Here is a 22,348-nt window from a genome sequence, read left to right as displayed (position 1 = left end):
TACAAGAGCATATGGGTTGGGGGACACTATATGGACGTATTTGGAAAATGCAATCTGCCCCAGAAATAATGACCACAGAGTGCAGGGGCCGGCAAACATTTTCTATAAGAGCCAAATAGTAAATATTTTAGACTATACAAGTCACATGGTCTCTGACACAATTACTTAACTCTGCCATCATAGCACAAAGGTGGTCATAGATAATACCTAAATGAATAGTTACAGATGTGTCCAGTAAAACTTGATTTACAAAAACAGAAGAGGATAGACTTGGTCCATGGGCTATAGTTTGCTGACCTCTGACACAATGCATGACATGCAATAAGTGCTCAGCAGTGGTAAAAATTATTATCGTCATTGTTACTAAGAACCTTTGGAAACCATCCAGTCCACTGCTCAACCTCCTGTCACTTTACAGATGTAACCTGGCTGAGCCAGAATTTAGTTTAGTGCTACTGGCCACCTATCTGCATGCTCTTTTACTTCACCCCATAACTTGTGCCTATACTTCGGGTCCCAGTTAATACCATCCTCTCTTCCAGCAACTCCACACCAGGCTCTTTCCTCTTCCTCACAGGTTTGGTGGGGTCTGAAACCTATAAAATATGATTGGTCCCTTTAAGAGTACAAAAACACAAAGTTAGGAGTGAAAATGAATGTTTATTAGAATGAGAAAAGAAATCACAATAAATTACAAATTTAAGAATGCGGCCAGATACGACAACTATAACAAAATTCAACAATGTCACATAGCCTGACATACTGCAATACTGTATATACTATAATTTGATTGATTTTTTAAAAAATGTTGTGATGTTATTTTCTGTAAAGAACAAAGATGTAGGTCAGGTGTGGTGGCTCATGCCTGTAATCCTAGCACTTTGGGAAGCCGAGATGGGAGGATTGCCTGAGCTCAGGAGTTCGAGACCAGCCTGGGCAACACGGTGAAATGCCATTTCTACTAAAAATACAAAAAAAAAAAAAAAAAAAAATAGACGGGTGTGGCAGCATGCGCCTGTATTCCCAGCTAATCATGGGGCTGAGTCAGGAAAATTGCTTGAATCTGGGAGGCAGAGGTTACAGTGAGCCAAGATCATGCCACTGTACTCCAGCCTGGGTGACAGTGCGAGACTCTGTCTCAAAAACAAACAAACAAACAGAAAAAGAACAAAGACATACTTTTCTTCTGTCACGGTTAGTCAATTTTTTTTAAAAAGTATTAATAGTTTGGATTGTGGTGTCCTAATTAGGGAAAAGGAGTCAAGCTGGTGGGACCAGGGGAAAGCAAAGAGATAAAGCAGGTAAGCTGTAGGTCTGCCTTTCTCTATGGCCCAGAACATACAGCCCTCCTGTGCAAATAACATACATAATTCACAAATCTCCTGCCTATTGTCAAATGCCTCAATTTATCAAACACCTAGACTAACAGAAGAATGCAAGTTAAGCTCCCTGCTACCTTGGTGTTAACAATCAGCCCAAGAACTATCCTTATATAAAATCTCAAGCAATCGGCTTTTCCTTGCAATCAACTCCTCTCTTGCTGGCTGTCCTTTGCCTCCTTGCAAGGTATTTTCCTACTTTCTCTAATGAATCTGCCTTTCTCTACCTACAACTGTCTCATTAAATTCTCTTACCCCTGCATTATCAGCCCAGGTAGTCATCACTCGTCTGCAACATAGATAAATTCCTTTCAGCTTTATAACTCTTTATTAATAATGCCATGCAAAATGTTAGGATTATTGCCCCATTAGGGAAAAGATGTATTGAGTTGCTTTCATATGTAAACAGCATGTCTTCAGGTTTCTTTGTATCGTGACTTATCTTGAATACTCTTTGAATTAAGGAGTAACAAGTTTGTTAGCATTTTTTTAAAAATAAGTTTGTCAAAAACACCCTTGTTCTAGTGGCAAATGATTGGTTTTATATTGTCTTCATTGCTATTAGCATTCCAAGTCAAATCTACAGAACATCTTCAAATTTTTCAATGTATTATATGATTCACTTGACTCATTAATTGGAATATCAAGCCACCCAAGAGCCTAGTCTTTATTGCCATGTGAAAGTTATCTTTTCCTTTTAATGAATTACTTCATTTGGTAATTTTTGTTTTTGTTACAATTTGCTTCTCTATCAGAAAACTTCTGTCAATTTCTTTGCTCATCTTGATCATCGTTGTTTCATGTTTCATTCATTGTAAACAGTTTCTAATTTTTATTACAAAAATTTTCAAACGTATAAAAAATTGAAAAAAAAAATGATGCTGTGGAAGGAAAATTAAAACTTGCGACCCCAATTCATGATGCCAAAAGGAAAAAAAAAAAAAAAATGCTGAAAGCTGAGTCATGCAAAAAGCTATCTGTCCTTTCGTTCCTAAGCAGACACCTCCAGATAAAAGGCCAAATACCGCCACAGGTAGCTACTCTATGTTCACCTTATCTTATATGTAGTGCCAATTTCTGAGGAGACAAATACATAATTGACTACTCACATACCTGCTCCTGTTTCCTTGCAATATGTAGATTCAGTAATGTGACCACACGCTCCCTCTTTCCCCTCCAGCCTGCTTTTCCCCTTTAAATTTAAAGCCCTCAAAATCATCTTTGAAGGAAGGCACATGTTAGAGTAGGCAGATAATTAGACATGAGATGGAGAGGAAGCCCCAGAGGGAGGAAGCTCTGCAAAATCTCATGCCCCAGAGACCACCCAAAACATACACGCTAAATATGAGCAGAGAGGAGGGGAGATTCTGTGCAGAAAGGAACTCCCCAGGACCCGCCTTAAGATGCCCAGTAATCACTCTTTCTGTGGTTAAGCTGTGAGAACATAGCTAGCTACATGCTGGTAAGAAGGGAAGAAGGACAAAGGCAAAAGTCCTAAGAGGTACACAGGTACAATAAGTACAGATTTAACCGCTATACGACCTTCTTAGGGTGGCGGGAATGAGCAACACCACCATTAGGTAGGAGTTGTATTGATCCCAGGCCTGCACATGAACATCAGTGGACAGCAAGGGAGAATCCCACCAGCCTGGGAGGGAACTATATGGGGACAAAGGTGGAGACTTAAGACAAAAGCTGGAACTTAAAGAAATAGTCCAGCATAATAAAAACCGCAAGGCAGAGCTCTCAGAGCTGCTCCCAGCCAGCTTAGCCCACTTCTCTCTTGGACTGTATTATTTCTCTCCCATTAATAAATCTTTGTGTTTTTTTTGTTTTTTTTTTTGTTTTATTATTTATTATTATTTTTTTTTATTATACTTTAGGGTTTTAGGGTACATGTGCACAATGTGCAGGTTTGTTACATATGTATCCATGTGCCATGTTGATTTCCTGCACCCATTAACTCGTCATTTAGCATTAGGTGTATCTCCTAATGCTGTCCCTCCCCCCTCCCCCCACCCCACAACAGTCCCCGGAGTGTGATGTTCCGCTTCCTGTGTCCATGAGTTCTCATTTTTCAATTCCCACCTATGAGTGAGAACATGCGGTGTTTGGTTTTTTTGTCCTTGCGATAGTTTACTGAGAATGATGTTTTCCAGTTTCATCCATGTCCCTACAAAGGACACGAACTCATCATTTTTTATGGCTGCATAGTATTCCATGGTATATATGTGCCACATTTTCTTAATCCAGTCTATCGTTGTTGGACATTTGGGTTGGTTCCAACTCTTTGCTATTGTGAATAGTGCCACAATAAACATACGTGTGCATGTGTCTTTATAGCAGCATGATTTATAGTCCTTTGGGTATATACCCAGTAATGGGATGGCTGGGTCAAATGGTATTTCTAGTTCTAGATCCCTGAGGAATCGCCACACTGACTTCCACAATGGTTGAACTAGTTTACAGTCCCACCAACAGTGTAAAAGTGTTCCTATTTCTCCACATCCTCTCCAGCACCTGTTGTTTAAACAAGAAATGGGGAAAGGATTCCCTATTTAATAAATGGTGCTGGGAAAACTGGCTAGCCATATGTAGAAAGCTGCAACTGGATCCCTTCCTTACACCTTATACAAAAATTAATTCAAGATGGATTAAAGACTTATATGTTAGACCTAAAACCATTAAAATCCTACAAGAAAACCTAGGCAATACCATTCAGGACATAGGCGTGGGCAAGGACTTCATGTCTAAAACACCAAAAGCAATGGCAACAAAAGCCAAAATCGACAAATGGGATCTCATTAAACTAAAGAGCTTCTGCACAGCAAAAGAAACTATCATCAGAGTGAACAGGCAACCTACACAATGGGAGAAAATTTTTGCAACCTACTCATCTGACAAAGGGCTAATATCCAGAATCTACAATGAACTCAAACAAATTTACAAGAAAAAAACAAACAACCCCATCAAAAAGTGGGCAGAGGACATGAACAGACACTTCTCAAAAGAAGACATTTATGCAGCCAAAAAACACATGAAGAAATGCTCCTCATCACTGGCCATCAGAGAAATGCAAATCAAAACCACAGTGAGATACCATCTCACACCAGTTAGAATGGCCACCATTAATAAATCTTTTGCTTACTTTACTAATTGGTCTCTTGGCCAAATTCTTTCCTCTAAGAAAACTGAGAACTGAGGACCGCACACTTCCTTGTAACACACAGACCACAGACTGTTTCTGTGAGTCTGTGTTTTTTCTCCCAGGGATTGTCCTTAACCTTGGCAAAATAAACTTCTAAATTGATTGAGCCCTGTCTCAGATACTTTTTGATTTAGAGTGCAATAAATATCCACTAATTTTTATCTGATTTTTCCTTCAATTCTTTGATAATTTTGAAGGGACGAAACAAGGCATCCATTGTGTATGTCCAAATCAAGAGTCAGTAAATCCTCACTTGATTTAATGAGATGTCCATTATATCTTTCCAGTTAAAATGGTGTATTGAGGTCGGACTAGGTGGCTCATGCCTGTAATCCCATTGGGAGGCCAAGATGGGTGGATCACCTGAGGTCGGGAGTTCGAGACCAGCCTGACCAACTTGGAGAAACCCCATCTCTACTAAAAATACAAAATTAGCCAGGCATGGTGGCACATGCCTGTAATCCCAGGTACTCAGGAGGCTGAGGCGGGAGAATTGCTTGAACCCAGGAGGCAGAGGTTGCAGTGAGCTGAGATGGCGCCACTGCACTCCAGCCTGGGCAACAAGAGTGAAACTCCATCTCAAATAATAATAAAATAAAATAAAATGATGTATTGAAATGTTCCCAACTTTCTGCATAAAATTTTGAATCTTATGCGTGTTCAGATATGTGAAATATATAAAATCTATTCTACTAAATCCAGACCTAAGTGTATTCCCATTTCAGATTCCTCATGGCTGGACCCCAAAAATGCCTTCAGTCTATTTTATGCCACATGACACTACTGAGTGTTACATGAAGGTAGGGTCAGAGTAAAAAAAAGATCTAAGTCTTAACTAAAAATAATAAAAATACCTTAATTTTGAAAATACAAGAACAAATGAATACATTGCTAAATTTTACCCCCATGTTAGTTTTTTTTTCTAAGAGTAAGTGGAAAAGGTAGGTAATATAGTACAACAAGAATTGTGGGTTAAAAACCAACAACCTCTTCCACTAACTGGATTGTGACACCCACTATAAATCTTTTCTTCAAGTCTGGTTCTGTGTACCTAGCTCATTGAGAATCTACTTTAGCCTAGCTTCAATTGCAAAAATACAAGGACTGAAGAAAATGTCAGATACTCAAGACAAAGTCATGAGAAATATTTGGTTGATGTAATTTCCTTGGGTTTTCATTCTTGGTATTATATCTTGCCAAACTTTATCCTTCTATAAACAAAGGACTGAAGGATTTTCACCCAGTCTCCATTTTGTGCATCACAAATATAATCAAATCATACCCTTTAGTTAAAAATGTGTTGCCCCAGAGGCAAAAAAAAAAAAAAGTCCACATAATTCCCCATAATTTCCTACACAATGATTCCAGAAAGCAGAAGGCAATTGATTTTCACCAGCACATACATTAATTTTTATGACACCTTCTCTGAGTTTTGGAAACAAATGAAGTTATTAATATTTGAAGATGTTGGGTAGTATTTTCTGGCCCATCTAATTAAAGAGACTTCGTTGCAACCAGACAAGGAGGGGGGTCTAAATCCAAAGTCTAGAATTCGAGCTGGGCCAAGGAAAAGCTCTGCCATTGTGAAGGGAAATTGGGGTTTGGAAACATTGCAGGCATTGAACGCATTCTTCAAAATTGATGTTTCTCAATCTCATGTGAACAGAATGGAAAGCATGTGGGAATAGGCAAAAAGAGATAAGAATTCCCAATTTGAGTCTTCAGTGCCACCCTGAAAAAGGGATGAGATTGGTTTATATCTTTCTACAGTAGAAACAATGATCTCTACCTCTAGAATACAGTTTAAAAGAAGACCAGGCTATAAAAATGAGGGTTTCTTTTAACTGCAGAGCTATGTAAAAATGTTAGTACTGCTTTTAAAATGGCCACTTATTTAGAAACGTTTTTTAGTTACCATAAAATTGTCCTACTTTTTAGTGATAAAGAGACCTAAAAATAAATAAGGAGTTGTGTTTAAGGAAATGATAGGCCAAGTTTTCCAGACTTTCCCATCCATTCAGTGATAATTATTAAAGGTCACCTTAATATTCTCAAAGAGTAAAGATTTGAACAGGTTCCTTCCTCTGTCTGCTTTAGTTTCCCCAGCTGAAAAAGAAAGTGTGTCTCTGTGACTTCTCAGCTTCCTTTCAGTTATTCCTTTTAGATATTTCCCAACTCCAAATATCTAACAATGTCAAAAGGTTACTGTTGCCCTTCACCTCTCCCACAACTTTTGGGAACTTCTCTGTAAGTGACAACTGTGGTGTCTCTCCTGCACAGCCTAAGAATGGAAGAGGGGCCCTCCCCCTGAACCCCACCATCAAGCAGTCCTGTATGACCAGGCACATAGGGAGGGATGACACGGAGGAGCCATGCTTACAGAGGACTTTTTAAATGAGCACTGAGATTCTTTCACTAATGAACTTTATTTTTTAAAAAAATTCAATAGTTTTTGGGGAACAGGTGGTTTTTGTTTACCTGGATAAGTTGCATAGTGGTGATTTCTGAGATTTTGGTGCACCCATCACCCAAGCATTGTACACTGTACCCAGTGTGCAGTCTTTTATCCCTCACCCCTCTCCCTCCTTTCCCCACAAGACTCCAAAGTCCATTACATCATTCTCATGCCTTTGCTTCCTCATAGTTTAGCTGCAACTTGAAAATGAGCATATACGATGTCTGGTTTTCCACTTCTGAGTTACTTCACTTAGAATAATGGTCTCCAACTCCATCCAGGTTGCTATGATTGCCATTATTTCACTCCATTTTATGGCTAAGTAGTATTGCATGGTATATATATCCACATTTTCTTTGTCCACTAGTTGATTGATGAGCATTTAGACTGGTTCCATACTTTTTCCATTGCAAATTGTGCTGCTATAAACATGTGTGTGCATGTGTGTTTTTTATATAATGACTTATTTTCCTCTGGGTAGATAACCACTAGTGGGATTGCTGAATCAAATGGTAGATGTACTTTTAGTTCTTTAAGAAATCTCCATTTTCCATTTTCCATAGTGGTTGTACTAGTTTACATTCCCACCAGCAGTGTAAAAGTATTTCCTTTTCACCACATGCATACCAACATCTATTATTTTTTGATTGTTTAAATTATGGCCATTCTTGCAGGAGTAAGCTGGTATCACATTGTCGTTTTGATTTGCATTTCCTTGATAATTGATGATGTGGAGCATTGTTTCATGTTTGTTAGCCATTTGTATAACTTCTATTGAAAATTGTCTATTCATGTCCTTTGCCCACTTTTTGATGGGATTATTTGTTTTATTCTTGATTTGTATGAGTTCCTTGTAGATTCTGGATATTAGTCCTTTGTCAGATGCATAGTTTGTGAATATTTTCTCCTACTCTGGGTTGTCTGTTTACTTGGCTGATTATTTCTTTAACTGTGCAGAAGCTTTCTAGTTTAATTAGGTCCCATGTATTTATCTTTGTTTCTGTTGCATTTGCTTTTGGGTTCTTGGTCATGAACTCTTTGCCTAAGCCAAAGTCTAGAAGAGTTTTTCTGATGTTATCTTCTAGAAGTTTTATGGTTTCAGGTATTAAATTTAAGGCATTGATCCATCTTGAGTTAATTTTTGTATACAATGAGAGTTGAGGATCCAGTTTCATTCTTCTACATGTGGCTTGCCAATTATTCCGAGCACCATTTACTAAAGAGGGTGTCTTTTCCCCACCTTATGTTTTTGTTTGCTTTGTTGAGAATCAGTTGGCCATATGTATTTGACTTTATTTCTGTGTTCTCTATTCTGTTCCATTGATCTATATGCCTATTTTTATAGAAGTACCATGCTGTTTTGGTGACTATAGAGTTACAGCATGGTTTGAAGTCAGGTAATGTGATGCCTCCAGATTTGTTCTTTTTGCTTAGTCTTGCTTTGGCTATGCAGGGTCTTTTTTGGTTCCATATGAATTTTAGGATAGTTTTTCTATTTCTGTGAAGAATGATGATGGTATTTTGATGGGAATAGCATTGAATTCATAGATTGCTTTTGGCAGTATGGTTATTTTCACAATATTGATTCTAACCATCCATGAGCATAGGATGTGTTTCCATTTGTGTCATCTATGATTTCTTTCAGCAGCATTTTGTAATCTTCCTTGTAGAGGTCTTTCACCTCCTTGGTCAGGTATATTGCCAAGTTTGTTTGCTTGTTTTTGCAGCTATTGTAAAGGGGGTTAAGTTCTTGATTTTATTCTCAGCTTCATCGCTGTTGGTTTACAGCAGTGCTACTGACTTGTGCACATTGACTTTTTATCCTGAAATATTACTGAATTTATTTATCAGAGCTAGAAGCTTTTTAGAGGAGTCTTCAGGGTTTTCTAGGTATACAGTCATATCATTGGTGAACAGTGACAGTTTGACTTCCTCTTTTATCAACTTGGATGCCCTTTATTTCTTTCTCTTGTCTGATTGCTCTGGCCGGGACTTCCACTACTATGTTGAATTGAAGTGGTGAAAGTGGTCATCCTTGTCTTGTTCTACTTCTCAGGGGGAATGCTTTCAATTTTTTCCTGTTCGGTATAATGTTAGCTGTGAGTTTGTCATAGATGGCTTGTATTACCTTAAGGTATGTCTCTTCTATGCCGATTTTGCTGAGGGTCTTAATCATACAGGGATGCTGAATTTTGTCAAACACTTTTTCTGCATCTATTGAGATGATCATGTGATTTTTCTTTTTAATTTTGTTATGTGGTGTATCACATATATTGACCTGCTTATGTTAAACCATCCCTGCATCCCTGATATGAAACCCATTTGATCATGGTAGATTATCTTTTTGATATACTGTTGGATTCAGTTAGCTAGTATTTCATTGAGGTTTTTTGCATCTATGTTCATCAGCAATATTGGTGGTTAGTTTTCTTTTTTTGTTATATCCTTTCCTGGTTTTGGTATTAGGGTGATACTGGCTTCATTGAATGATTTAGGGAGGATTCCCTCTTTCTCTGTCTTTTGGAAGAGTGTCAGTATGGTTGGTACCAATTCTTCTTTGAATGTCTGCTAGAATTCAGCTGTGAATCCATTTGGTCCTAGACTATTTTTATTGGCAATTTGTTTTATTACCCTTTCAATGTTGCTGTTTGTTAGTGGTCTGTTCAGAGCTTCTATTTCTTCCTGGTTTAATCTAGGAGGGTTGTCTATTTCCAGGAATTTATACATCTTCTCTAGGTTTTCTAGTTTGTGCACATAAAGGTGTTCATAGTAGCCTTAAATGATCTTTTATATTTCTATGGTATTGGTTGTATTAAGTTGGTGCAAAAGTAATTGTGATTTTTGCCATAACTTTTGTGCCGACCTACTACTATCTCTCATTTTGTTTCCAATTGAGCTTATTTGGATCTCCTCTCTTCTTTTCATGGTTAATCTCACTAATAGTGTACCCATTTTCTTTATTTTTTTCTAAGAATCAGCTTTTTGTTTCCTTTATCTTTTGTATTTTTTCTTTCAATTTCATTTAGTTCTGCTCTGATCTTTTTTATTTCTTTTCTTCTTCTGGGTTACAGTTCAGTTTGTTCTTGTTTCTCTAGTTCCCTGAGGTGTGACATTAGGTTGTCCATTTGTGCTTTTTCATATTTTTTGATGTAGGCATTTAATGCTATGAACTTTCCTCTTAGCACTGCTTTTGCTGTGTCCCAGAGGATTTCACAGGTTGTGTCACTATAGGTTTGATAGATTATGTTCAGTTCAAAGAATTTTTTAATTTCCATCTTGATTTTATTGTTGACCCAAAGATCATTCTGGAGCAGATTATTTAATTTCCATGTATTTATATAGTTCTGAGGGATCCTTTTGGAGTTAACTTCTAATTTTATTCCACTGTGGTCAGAGAGGGTACTTGATATGATTTTCATTTTCTTAAATTTATTGAAACTTGTTTTGTGGCCTAGTATATGGTCTATCTTGGAGAATGTTCCATGTGCTGATGATAAGAATGTATATTCTGCAGTTGTTGGGTAGAATGTTCTGTAAATATCTATTAAGTTCATTGGTTATAGGGTATAGTTTAAGTCCATTGTTTCTTTGTTGACTTTCTGTCTTCATGACCTGTCTAGTGCTGTTGACAGAGTATTGAAGTCTCCCACTATTATTGTGTTGTTGTCTATCTCATTTCTTAGGTCTAGTAGTAATTGTTTAATAAATTTGGGAACTCCAGTGTTAGGTGCATATATATTTAGGATTGTGATATTTTCCTGTTTGGCTAATCCTTTTATCATTATATAATGTCCCTCTTTGTCTTTTTTAATTGTTGTTGCTTGAAAGTCTGTTTTGTCTGATATGAGAATAGCCAGTCCTGCGCACTTCTGGTTGCCATTTGCATGTAATATCTTTTTCTACTCCTTTACCTTACGCTTATATGAGTCCTATGTGTTAGATGAGTCTCTTGAAGACAGCAGATACATGGTTGGTCGATTTTTATCTGCCATTGTATATGTGCTAAATGGATCTTTTAGGCCATTTACATTCAACGTTAGTATTGAGACATGAGGTAATATTCTGTTCATCCTGCTAGTTGTTGCCTGAATACCTTGTTTCATTTTTTTTCATTGTGTTATTGTTTTATAGGCCCTGTGAGATTTATGCTTTAAGGAGGTTCAATTTTGGTGTAGTTCAATGTCTTGTTTCAAGATTTAGAACTTCTTTTAGTATTTCTTGTATAGCTGGCTTGGTAGTGCTAAATTCTCTCAGCATCTGTTTGTCTGAAAAAGACTTTATCTCTTCTTCACAGTACCTAAGAGCAGGTTTGGGATTGAGGTTTCTGGCTGTATGGTCGCCAGCTTTGGGGTCTTAGGCAAGATACTCAATCTCACTGAGCCTCAACATCCCCATTTATCAAATGAAATTAACTGCATTGGTCTTAGTGTTGCTATGAAGGTTAATTGAGTTACTAGAAGTGGAGTGCAAAGAGCTTGACATTTAATGAATGGTTGATAAACATTACTATTTTATTATTATTTCTGGGAGAAATGAGGAGACAGCATATGGGGAAACTATTGGCGAGTGGCATTAACAGGAGATGACAGTGAGTCCTGGAGGCCTTGAGAGCAGAAACTTGGGACTGATGAGGAAAAGGCTTAATTTGAGGACAGGGAAAATGAGCTGAAGTTACTCCTTCCTATCTCTGTTATCTTTGCTTTATAGCTCAAGCCTCAGAGAAATATCCCTCACTCCTTGGGCAGTTTAGTAAATAGGGTACTAGCTTCCCCATCTTAGAGCTCTGTTCCTTCTGCCTCATCCCCTCTAAACTACAAAATAATGTGCCTCAACACAGGCTGTGGGAGCTTGGGCAAGTTACACTTCCTCCTTGGGCCTTCATTTCTCAATCTGTAAAATGCTGATGTCTCATATTCCTTTGGTCTTACCGTACTGTGAGTAAAATAACAAAATTGAAATCTTGGCCCAGCATTTTTGAAAAATTCCTATTTCTATCCCAGATTTGTGGTCTAAACTTCATATTATGATGATTCTCAACTTTACTAGCCATAAGGAACTCATTCTCCTTTGAAATTTTCTCTTATTATTTACAGGATAAAAAAGAAAGCAAAAACAAACCTGGGAATCAGAGTGTGGGGGTAGATGATTCATTCCCGTCATGTTATCTTTTGAAAGGTTAATAGCTACCCCTGCACTACCCCATTCCTTATCTACCTGAATTCCATTTCAGGCAAACAAACAAAATGATCATGAAAAAGGCAATCTTAGAGAGACACTGTCAAGGCTGATAGACTCTGGTAATGAAATTATTCCAACCTCTGCCACCCACGCAGAGCTGGCAAGAACAAAAGGATGGGTGTTTGTGCAGATGCCTTGTCATAGTGGTAAGCAGCTCAGTGTCACTTGCCTCAGGCCTTCACGTCTCATCCTCAGAACCGTCCCAGAAGGAAGGATGTTAGTATTCACTCTGATGAGGAACCAGGAAATTAGACTTTTCCTAAAACCAAAAAAAAAAAAAAAAAAAAAATGCCAGCTTTGCAAACCCACCTGAATCTTTCTAGGTTGCATGTGCAGGTTATCATTCCCATTTAGGGGAATAAATTCTTACAGAATCCTTGAATTTAAGCACTGACAGGACTTTAAATGGCATCTATACCAACCAAGCACATTCAGTATTTAAGTCCTCTTGCTTAGTACTCAGCCAAAGTGTCACCTAGCCTCACTTGAACACTTCCAATGAGAGTTCCAACTGAGAACCTGTAGGAAGAACTCAGAGAGGCAAAAAGGAAGCCACAGGGCCCCACAGAGCTCAGAGACAGCTGAGTATGAGAACTGAGTGAGTGCATGGTGGTGGTAGTGTTAGCAGTGGAAGAGATCTGAGTTACCCCGAGTTACCCCGAGTTACCGGCAGTGTATCTGTCAGAGTCCATAGCAACTTCAGTCCTTGCCTCCTCAAAAGAAATAATTTGACTAAGGGGTATAAAGCAGAAAAAGAGACCCAGGCAAGTTCCAGAGCAGGAATGGAAGTTTATTAAAAAGACTTTAGAAGGGTAAAGAAAGGAAAGAATCCTTGGAAGAGATCCAAGTGGGCCCCTAAAGGTTAAAGAGAGAAAAAAAGGAAGCCACCTTTCACCAATGTTCTAGGATTTGATAAGCTCACCTCGTCCCCATGATTCTTCCTTTAGGGTGGGCTTTCTGAATGCATGGTGCCCTCAATGCCCTTGGGAATTGAGCATGCACAGTGCGTTTAGAGAGTTTATGAGGTTATGAGGCTTTCTTCCCTTTTTCCAGTGGCATGTGCCCCCAGAATGTCATACTTCACCATTTCATCTCTTAACATGTGTGCCCAAGAAGCTGCTTCTCCCTGGGGCCTGCAATAAATTAACATTTTGATGTTAACAGGTGTGGATCATCAGGAAATGGCCTCTCCCTAGCACTGGCTGTCAATTTATCACTTTGAGAGAGGCAATGCAATAATTGCCAAACTGTCACCGACATTTCTAGTGGGTGGGGGAAAAGCCCTCTCATGCCCCTCTCATGCCTAACTATCTGTAACAGTAGGGTGGCCAAGGGATCCTGTGGGATGCTGGAAGGAAGAAGGAAAGTATGGAGACCTTGCCTTGGGTTTGGAGAATGTGGGAAGTTTGGGCTTCCCCATGGGGTCAGTGTTTCCATAAGCAGCACTTTAGGGAGGGTAAGTGAGCTGGGCTAACAGGGAGTAGGAGATCCACCTCTTCTCTAAATTTAACTCTTGGACATCTTGGTCTTTCTGGATTGTGTTGCAAGGACAAAAATATTGGGTTGAGCGTAATGAGACTTTATCATTATATATCTGCTATCAATTATCAGTGAAACCATGAACAAGTTTTAAAAAATCATCTGAAATTTAGATATAGGCCAAAGAGATTATTGGGTAATCTTTCAGTGCTGGACATAACTTTCTATTTACTGGATTATTTTACTTCACTGTAAAAGAAAGCCTCACTTATAAATTTTGTTCAGTAGAGATATAAATAATCGCTGCCCAGTGGAACTAATAGCCCCAAAGTGTATAGTTTATGATCCTATTAAATGTAAACCAGTCTTTATATAGCTTATTACACACCAAGCTATTAAATTGCTTATATAGACCTAGCTTCTCAAATGTTCTTCGGGGTGGTTCTCAATCTTATTGTTTCCCCACTAACTAATGAGTTCAATAAAATCTTTAAAACATTCACTATTTGTATGAGGCATACTTTGACCTTTTTGAAGATTATACTTTAACAGGAAACTCACTTCTGACTCCAAGGATTTGGTTTTCTTATCTTTTACAAGATGCATTAGGATTAGAGGGTCTCTAAGAGCCCACTCTGAGATGTCTGAGCCACTAAGCCACCTGGGCCCCATCTTCTCCACCATCCCAGGGTCTCCAGGGAATAGGCCCTCTTAACTCTCTGGAGCTGAGAATTAGTGACTGCCGATACTGCTTCTTGCCATGGCCCCCCAGAAAATGTGGTCAAGTCACATATGAACACTGCAGGCCTTCAGCAACTCTGAGATTCTTTAGAAGCTCTCAGGAGCCAGAATACATTGTTTTTCCCCACCTATTCCCATTCCTCAGCCTCTTCCTCCTCCTAACCACTCTCTACTTCCCATTACAAACCTGAAAAATTCCTGCTTCTACATCCCTAGCTTTTAGATCAACCCAGAGCCTAAGGCATCACCCCTGAGTGCTCACCTCTTTGACATCCTTAAGTGGAAATCAGCCATGCCTTTTGGCCTCAGCTGAGGCAGCAGGGGTCAAACAGCTACTCCTCTCACTCCTGCAGAAGGGGTGTAAAATCGCTTCCGGCTCTGACGTCTGATGAATCTATCCTTCCAAACCTCCAGAGGCTTCTCTGTCTCTGCCCTTTTGGCCTGAGGTTGTTCAGAGGGCATTATCCTCTAAACTGAAAGTGTCTGAATTCACTGAGGGCGAAGATGTGGTGTGTAGATGGGGCAGAGAACATGAAAGGAGGTTCAGGAAAGGCCAGAGATTACATTTAGCATTCCTGAAAGCCCCTTTCGGCCTTTGGCAACAATTAATGATCAACACATGGAAAAAGCCTTTTCCATTTCAAGGGATGACTGATTTTGTTAACAGCAGCTTTTGCTGAGCATTCCTAGGTCAGATCTCTGTGTGCGTGAGAATAAGCTCAGTGTGTACAGTGTTTATGAAATAAACATTTTTCTGTTTCTGATGCCAAGTTGGCTGTCAGGCCTGATTGCTAATGCTCATGGCTTGGTCAGGTGCTGATAAATTTCTCTTGGTACCTTTCTTCCTTCTAGTGATGACCCCATCCATTATTTTAGGAGCCAAATTAATTCCCCAGCATGGGGAGGGAGTGATGCTTCCCAGGCTGCCAACCACAGCCTGGGCCCTCACCCGTCCTGTACTATGCAGTTGGATGGGGGACGGAGGAGGGATTGCTGAAGATTAAGCTCAAATGTCTGATAAATCACATAATATTTATTGGGCTTTGAGTGGTTACACAGGGTGCCCCAGAGACAAAATCCCCAAATGTTTGGATGTGAATATCCTGAAAATATGAAATGAGGTCAGCCAATCCATGATGTATCTATGTGACACACTGAGAGGGTGTTTTTAAACACCTCCATCCCGTACACAACAGAGACCTTAGGGACCCTCTGCTTCAGTTTCAAGAAAAGTTTCCCTAAAACGTTGTGGGCATTTGTGTCTCTGAGAAGGAAGAAAGCTGAAGCCAACTCCAAACAGATTCCACACTTGTTTATAAGTCTTGAGCCTCTGGGACACAATTCTCTCCAAGGTCACATCCCCGGCAAGAAAAAAGAGTCAAGAGAGATGGATACCTGGCTAGGGCTAGGGAAGGAGTTGTCTTCTCACTCCTGGCTACTCTTGGAATTTCTTGAAGTAATCAAATCTTGAGGCTGGGGATTTATCCACTGGTTGGAGCAATACTTATATATATGTATTATTAAAACTCAACAGTGATCACAGCAATTATTTATAACTTAGATCAACAAAATGTTATTTGGGGGAAGTAATTCATCACTGACATTGTTCAGAATTGGTGGGATATAATGGTAATTTAAAAATTATTCAGAATTGGTGGGATATAATGGTAATTTAAAAACAGACAACTTTTATGCATTTTATTATGAATTTAAAATTCTATATAGTGAATGCCCCCTTCATTGCCTACACCACAGCCCTCTCACTGCTCTTGCCTGGGTATCTACCTCCAGCTAATGAACTTGGGTCTTTAATAAATAATGTTAGTCTAGGGCTGCCTTATCCTTTGCAAAGTAAAAACATCTGTACCGGTCGGGCGCGGTGGCTCAAGCTTGTAATCCCAGCACTTTGGGAGGCCGAGGCGGGCGGATCACGAGGTCAGGAGATCGAGACCACCGTGAAACCCCGTCTCTACTAAAAATACAAAAAAATTAGCCGGGCGTGGTGGCGGGCGCCTGTAGTCCCAGCTACTCGGAGAGGCTGAGGCAGGAGAATGGCGTGAACCCGGGAGGCGGAGCTTGCAGTGAGCCGAGATCGCGCCACTGCACTCCAGCCTGGGTGACAGAGCGAGACTCCGTCTCAAAAAAAAAAAAAAAAAAAAAAAAAAATCTGTACCGTCTGCATTTCTATAATTGTGATTATATTTATTTATTTATTTATTTATTTATTTATTTATTTATTTAGACAGGGTTTCGCCCACTCTGGAGTGCAATGGCGTGATCTCAGCTTATTACAACCTCTGCCTCTGGGCTCAAATCATTCTACTGCCTCAGCCTCCTGACTAGCTGGGATTATAGGCACATGCCACCACGCTCAGCTAATTTTTGTATGTTTAGTAGAGACAGGGTTTCACTCTGTTGCCCAGATTGATCTCAAACTCCTGAGCTCAAGCCATCCACCCTCCTCGGCCTCTCGAAGTACTGGAATTGCCGGCGTTTCTCACTGTGCCTGGCCATGATTATATTTAAATTGTGGTTGGAGGAGGAGTCAGAGTAAAGAAGAAAAGAGGAGACTAGGTAATATAAAAAGAAAAAGGGGTTTGAGACCAGCCTGACCAACATGGTGAAACCCCATCTCTACTAAAAATACAAAAAAATTAGCCAGGTGTGGTGGCTCATGCCAGCAGTCCCAGCTACTCGGGAGGCTGAGGCGGGAGAATCGCTTGAACCAGGGAGGCGGAGCTTGCAGTAAGCCAAGATTGTGCCACTGCACTCCGGCCTGGACGACAGAGCGAGACTCCATCTCAAAAAAGTAAAAAGAAAAGAAAAAGGGGAGAGAAGCATATCAGAATAAAGAAAATAAACAGGGAGAATGTAGCCAGGAGTGGGGGCTGCACCTGCACTCCCAGATGTTCTAGGAGCTGAGGTGGGAGGATTGCTTGAGCCCAGGAGTTTGAGGCCAGCCTGGACAACATCACAAGACCCTATCTTTGTTTTTTGTTTTTTTGTTTTTTTATTAACAACAACAACAACAAAAAGGGAGAATGTGACAGGAAGAGATCTTGGAAATCTAATAAGCCTTTATTTTCTTAAAGTGACATTTTATTTTAATTTTTATCAAAGTCATATGTGGGCATAGCTTAAGAAAAATAGAGTCATTCTGTAATGCTTATGGCAAAAATCAGCCCTTTCTGGGCCCTCTCAGCTTCCATTTCCTCTCCCCAGAAGCAATCATTTTCTTCTTTTAGCTTTTTCTTCTAGTATTCAGCTCCTTGTTTCTGTTTCTTGATTTTTCACTTTTTGATATTAATCACTAATTTCCTCCACCAAGATAAGCATTTAATTTTCTTTCACCCTCAGGCTCTAATCAGGCACGCTTCTCTCACCTTCAAATTCTTTTAAATCACATTTTTTGTTAAACCAATATTCAGTCATAAGACTTAATACTATGATTATTTGAATATTATTTATAGCTAAGCAGTGTAGAGTACTCTAATTGTGTTTATTTTCTAGTACAAGCTCTTGTTTTATCTTGTTTTATCCCTGACGTTAATAATTGCCTTGGTTTTCATTTTTTGTTTCTCTGCTTACTTTTCCATGTTTCCATTTAACTCATTCTGAAACTCTGTTAGAAATGTAAACTCCTCTTTAAACGTTCAAATGCATCAGGTAACCTCTTGTTTCCTTTTGTTTTTTCCCTTGGGGACATCCCCCTACCCATAGCCTTCCATCAAATGGCCCCAATCTAGATGGGTTTCTCTCTACGCTGGCTGCACAGTGAGTGTTCTGGGAGCTTTTTAGTGTCTCACACTCGGTCTTGGACAGAGAGCCAAGGATACTTTGACATCTGAAGAAATCCTCTACCATGAAAGGCAGAGGCCAAAACAAGCAGACAGGGGGAAAGTGAGACAGAAGAGGTAGTCAGTGAAAGAACCAGAAAATGGTACACGCAAACAAACAAAGGCATTAATGCCTCACATATTGAGATGTTAAGTACAACCCCATTACAATTCCAGGTCCTGTATATGTGACCTGTTTCTGTTTGTTTGTTTTTATGTTTATCTGTTTCTTATTTTGTTTTTATCTCCAAAGGCTTTTAGGATATCTTTATATATTAACATCAGAAACTTCATAATGGTGTGACTTGGTATGAATTTTTGTCCATTCACTGTGTAGGTGGCCCCTTGGTGAACCCTTTAAAGTAGGCAATTATGTCCTTCAGTTCTAGGAAAGTTTTTTAAAGTATTCCTTTCATAATTTCCTTCCCTTCATTATCTCTGTTTCCTATCTCTCTGGCGCTCCTGTTGTTGGATATTGGGCCTTGTGGACAAATCCACTAGTTTTATCCACTTCCTGTTTTCTATGTGTGGGCAAGTAGGTGGGCAATCAGTAAGGATATTTCTTAATTTATACAATTAAAAGAAAAAAATGAATGCTTAGACTGAAAGCTGCACACACACACATACACACACACACAAATCAGGACTCCTTTTCTTGACTGAGAACTGAGCTGATTTTCAGACTCATAACTCATTGACTGAAAAGTCCAGGTCTCCAGGAGAAAGAATGCTGCAGGAACTCCCAGTCCTTGCCCAAAGAGATGTATGACCATGCATTTGGCTAACTAGATGCTGGGGAAGGGAGAATACCCAGACATTTTGAGAACTTTTGGATTCATGGTCTGAATTGGTCCCCAGGCAGCTAAAGCAAATAATAGCCCATTGCTAGAGAGGAAGTATGTGGAAGCCAGGTTATAAAAGGAGTTCTAGTTCAGGTTAGACTCACCATGAGTATACTGGTTCCATGGACTCACCCAGTGGCCATTTCCCCAGTTCCTGAATTTATCACCGGAAACGATACATGTGGTAGATGGCAGAACCCCTTGCTGATTCCTTAGTCTGTGGGTTAAGAGCTGCTATAATGAGAAAATCTGAGGACCCTCCTTAAAAATCCAACACAAAACCCTAAAATATTATATCTCAAGAGAAATAGTGCCATCCTTAAGACCTAAAAGATGCAGAGATGGTAATCTCCAGCATATTTTCATTTAATTCACCAGTCTGGCCCCTACAAAAAGGAATCAGATCCTGGAGCATGACACTGGACTATCTCAAACAACCAAGTGGAGATCCCAATTGCAACTACTGTGCCAGAAGTGGTATTTTTGCTACGTTAAATTAACATAGCTTCAGATATATGATATATGGACATTGATCTGGCATGTGCACTCTTTTTCATCCCTAATAAGGAGGATCAGAAGTAGACGGTATTCATTTGGGAGGATAATAGCATACATTTACACTTTTGTCCCAGGGTCATGTTAACCCTCTCACCCTCTGTCATAATACAATCTGCAAGACCTGATCCATCTGGACATTCTGAAGAATATCACATTGGTCTACGCTATCAATGACATCATTGATGAGTCAAAAGTGGCAACTGCATCATAAGCCTTGGTAAGACACATTCACTCTGGAGAGTGTGAGATAATCTCTGTAAAGATTCCCTGCCAAATCAGTAAAACATGTAGGGGCATAGTAATTTGGAGCATGCCAGGAAAACACTTCCAAAATAAAGCTCAAATTATTGCATCTGGACTCTCCCACCACTGAAAGGAAACACAACAGCTGATAATCCACACTGCTGTGACCCATTTACCAAACAACAGAGAAAGGTGACAGCTTTGAATAGGGCACAGAATAGGAAATGGATCTGCAGCTGGTCCACAATGCAGTGTAAGCAGCTTCACCACATGGGCCATATTATTTGGCAGACCCTGTGGAATTAGTTATCTGTAGTGGGAATTGATACCATGTGTAGTTTATGACAATCTCAATGGAAAACAAAATACAGTTTATAATACTTGTGCTCTGAAGAAAGGTCATGCCGTCTGCATCAGAGGATTGTATGTCATTCAAAAAAAAACAACTCCTGCAATCTATGTGGCTGTGGTTGAGTTAGAACTCATGACCATGAGACATGTGGAGATAATGGGGCCAGAGATGCCCATCATGGCTTAGGTTCAAAACGGCCCATTAAGTCCTAAAACCACTAGAAATCCATCAAAATATGGGAGCAGTGCAGCCAGGCTAGAGAAGGATAAGTCAGGTCTAGAGAACACAAGTGAGCTAGATAAACTGGTGGTCCAGCCCTCATGTCAACCACCACTGTTGCATTAGTACATCTCCCTCAGCTCACATCTGGCCATGTAGTGGCTGTGGTGGTATGCAAGTGGGGGGATTGTCACTTTTAACCAGCCAACAGAGGAAGGAAAAGGCCAATAATGGTTGAACAATGGTTTAGTTCAATATGTGGTGAAAGCTGAAAACAGGCTGTGGCTGCATTACACACTCCATCAGGGGTGGCCTTGAAAGGTAGTAGAGAGAAGAGATCCTCCCAAAGGGCAGAGCTTTGATTGGTGCACCTGGTCATCCACTTGATTTGAAAAGCTAAATGGACCAGTAAGCATAAGTATAGACTCATGTGCAGTGACAAATGGCCCAGCTGGTTGGTCAGAGGCCTGGAAGGAGAAACCTGGGAAGATTAGAGATAATAAAGTTTGGGGAAGAGGAATGTACACAGATCTTTAAAAGTGAGCACAAAATGTAAAGATCTCTGTATTTTATTTTAATGCCCACCAGAAAGCACCCATCATGGAAGAAGCACTAGGCAATTAAGTAGACAGAATGTCTATGCCAGTTGGTGATAGCAGACTGTGTCATCTGCCACTCCAGTACTGGCACTATGTGTGCACGAATGGAATGGCCATGGAGGTAAGAATGGAAGGTATGCATGGGCCCAACAGTATGAGTTTCCACTCACTAAGTTTGATATAAATAATCCCACTGCTGAATGTCCAATCTGCCAACAATACATGAGCCCTCAATGTGGCACCATCCCTTGAGGAATCAAACCAGCTATTTGGTGGCAAATTATATCCCTTCCATCATGGAGAGGGCAGTGATTTATCTTGACTGCACTCAGCACATACTCCAGATATGGCTTGCATTTCTTGCACATAGAGCTTTGGCCAGCACAAATCTCCAAAGACTTGTGGAGTATTTGATCCATGAGCCCAGGATGCTTCATGTAATGGACTAAATTGTGCCCCCTCCCCGCAAACAAAATTATGTTGAAGAGCTAAACCTTAGTACCTCAGAATGTGACCTTATTTGAAATTATGGTCATTGAAGATGTAATTAGTTAAAATGAGGTCATACTGAAGTCAGGTGGCCCCCTGATCCAATATTACTGGTATTACTGGTGTCCTTATAAAAAAGGGAAATTTGAACACAGATATAAACACAGGGAGACTGCTGGGTGAAGATAAAAGCAAGAATTAGGGTGATGCTTCTACAAGCCAAGGAACTCTAAAGATTGCCAACAAACCACCAGAAGCTAAGTGATAGGCATAAAACTGATTCTCTCTTACAGCCCTAGCAAACTAACATAGCACATAATGTCACATTAGACCAAGGGACAAAATTCATAGCAAAAGAGTTACAGAAGTGGCAATATGACCATGGAATTTCCTGGTTTTACCAAATACTACATTTCCCAGAAGCTGCCAGCCTGATAGATTAATGGTAGATCAATGATCTTTAAGATGCAGCTGTGGTGCAATTTAGAGATGCTCTCATGTAAAGATGAATCACCATCCACCAGAACGCAGTATACAACCTGAATCAATTACCATCACATGATGCCTGTGGTCACAATAAGTAGAATATATGGGTCTGGAAATCAACGAGTGGTTTAGGAGTAACTCTGTTTACAATGCTTCACATTAAATCACTTGCCATTTTCTGTGCTTCCCATTGCCACGACTCAAGGCTCTGTAGGTCTAGAGAT

The sequence above is a fragment of the Symphalangus syndactylus genome, chromosome 17 (assembly GCF_028878055.3).
Source record: "Symphalangus syndactylus isolate Jambi chromosome 17, NHGRI_mSymSyn1-v2.1_pri, whole genome shotgun sequence".
NCBI lineage: Eukaryota > Metazoa > Chordata > Mammalia > Primates > Hylobatidae > Symphalangus > Symphalangus syndactylus.
The sequence above is the reverse complement of the archived record's forward strand: the minus strand, read 5'-3'. Positions refer to the sequence as shown.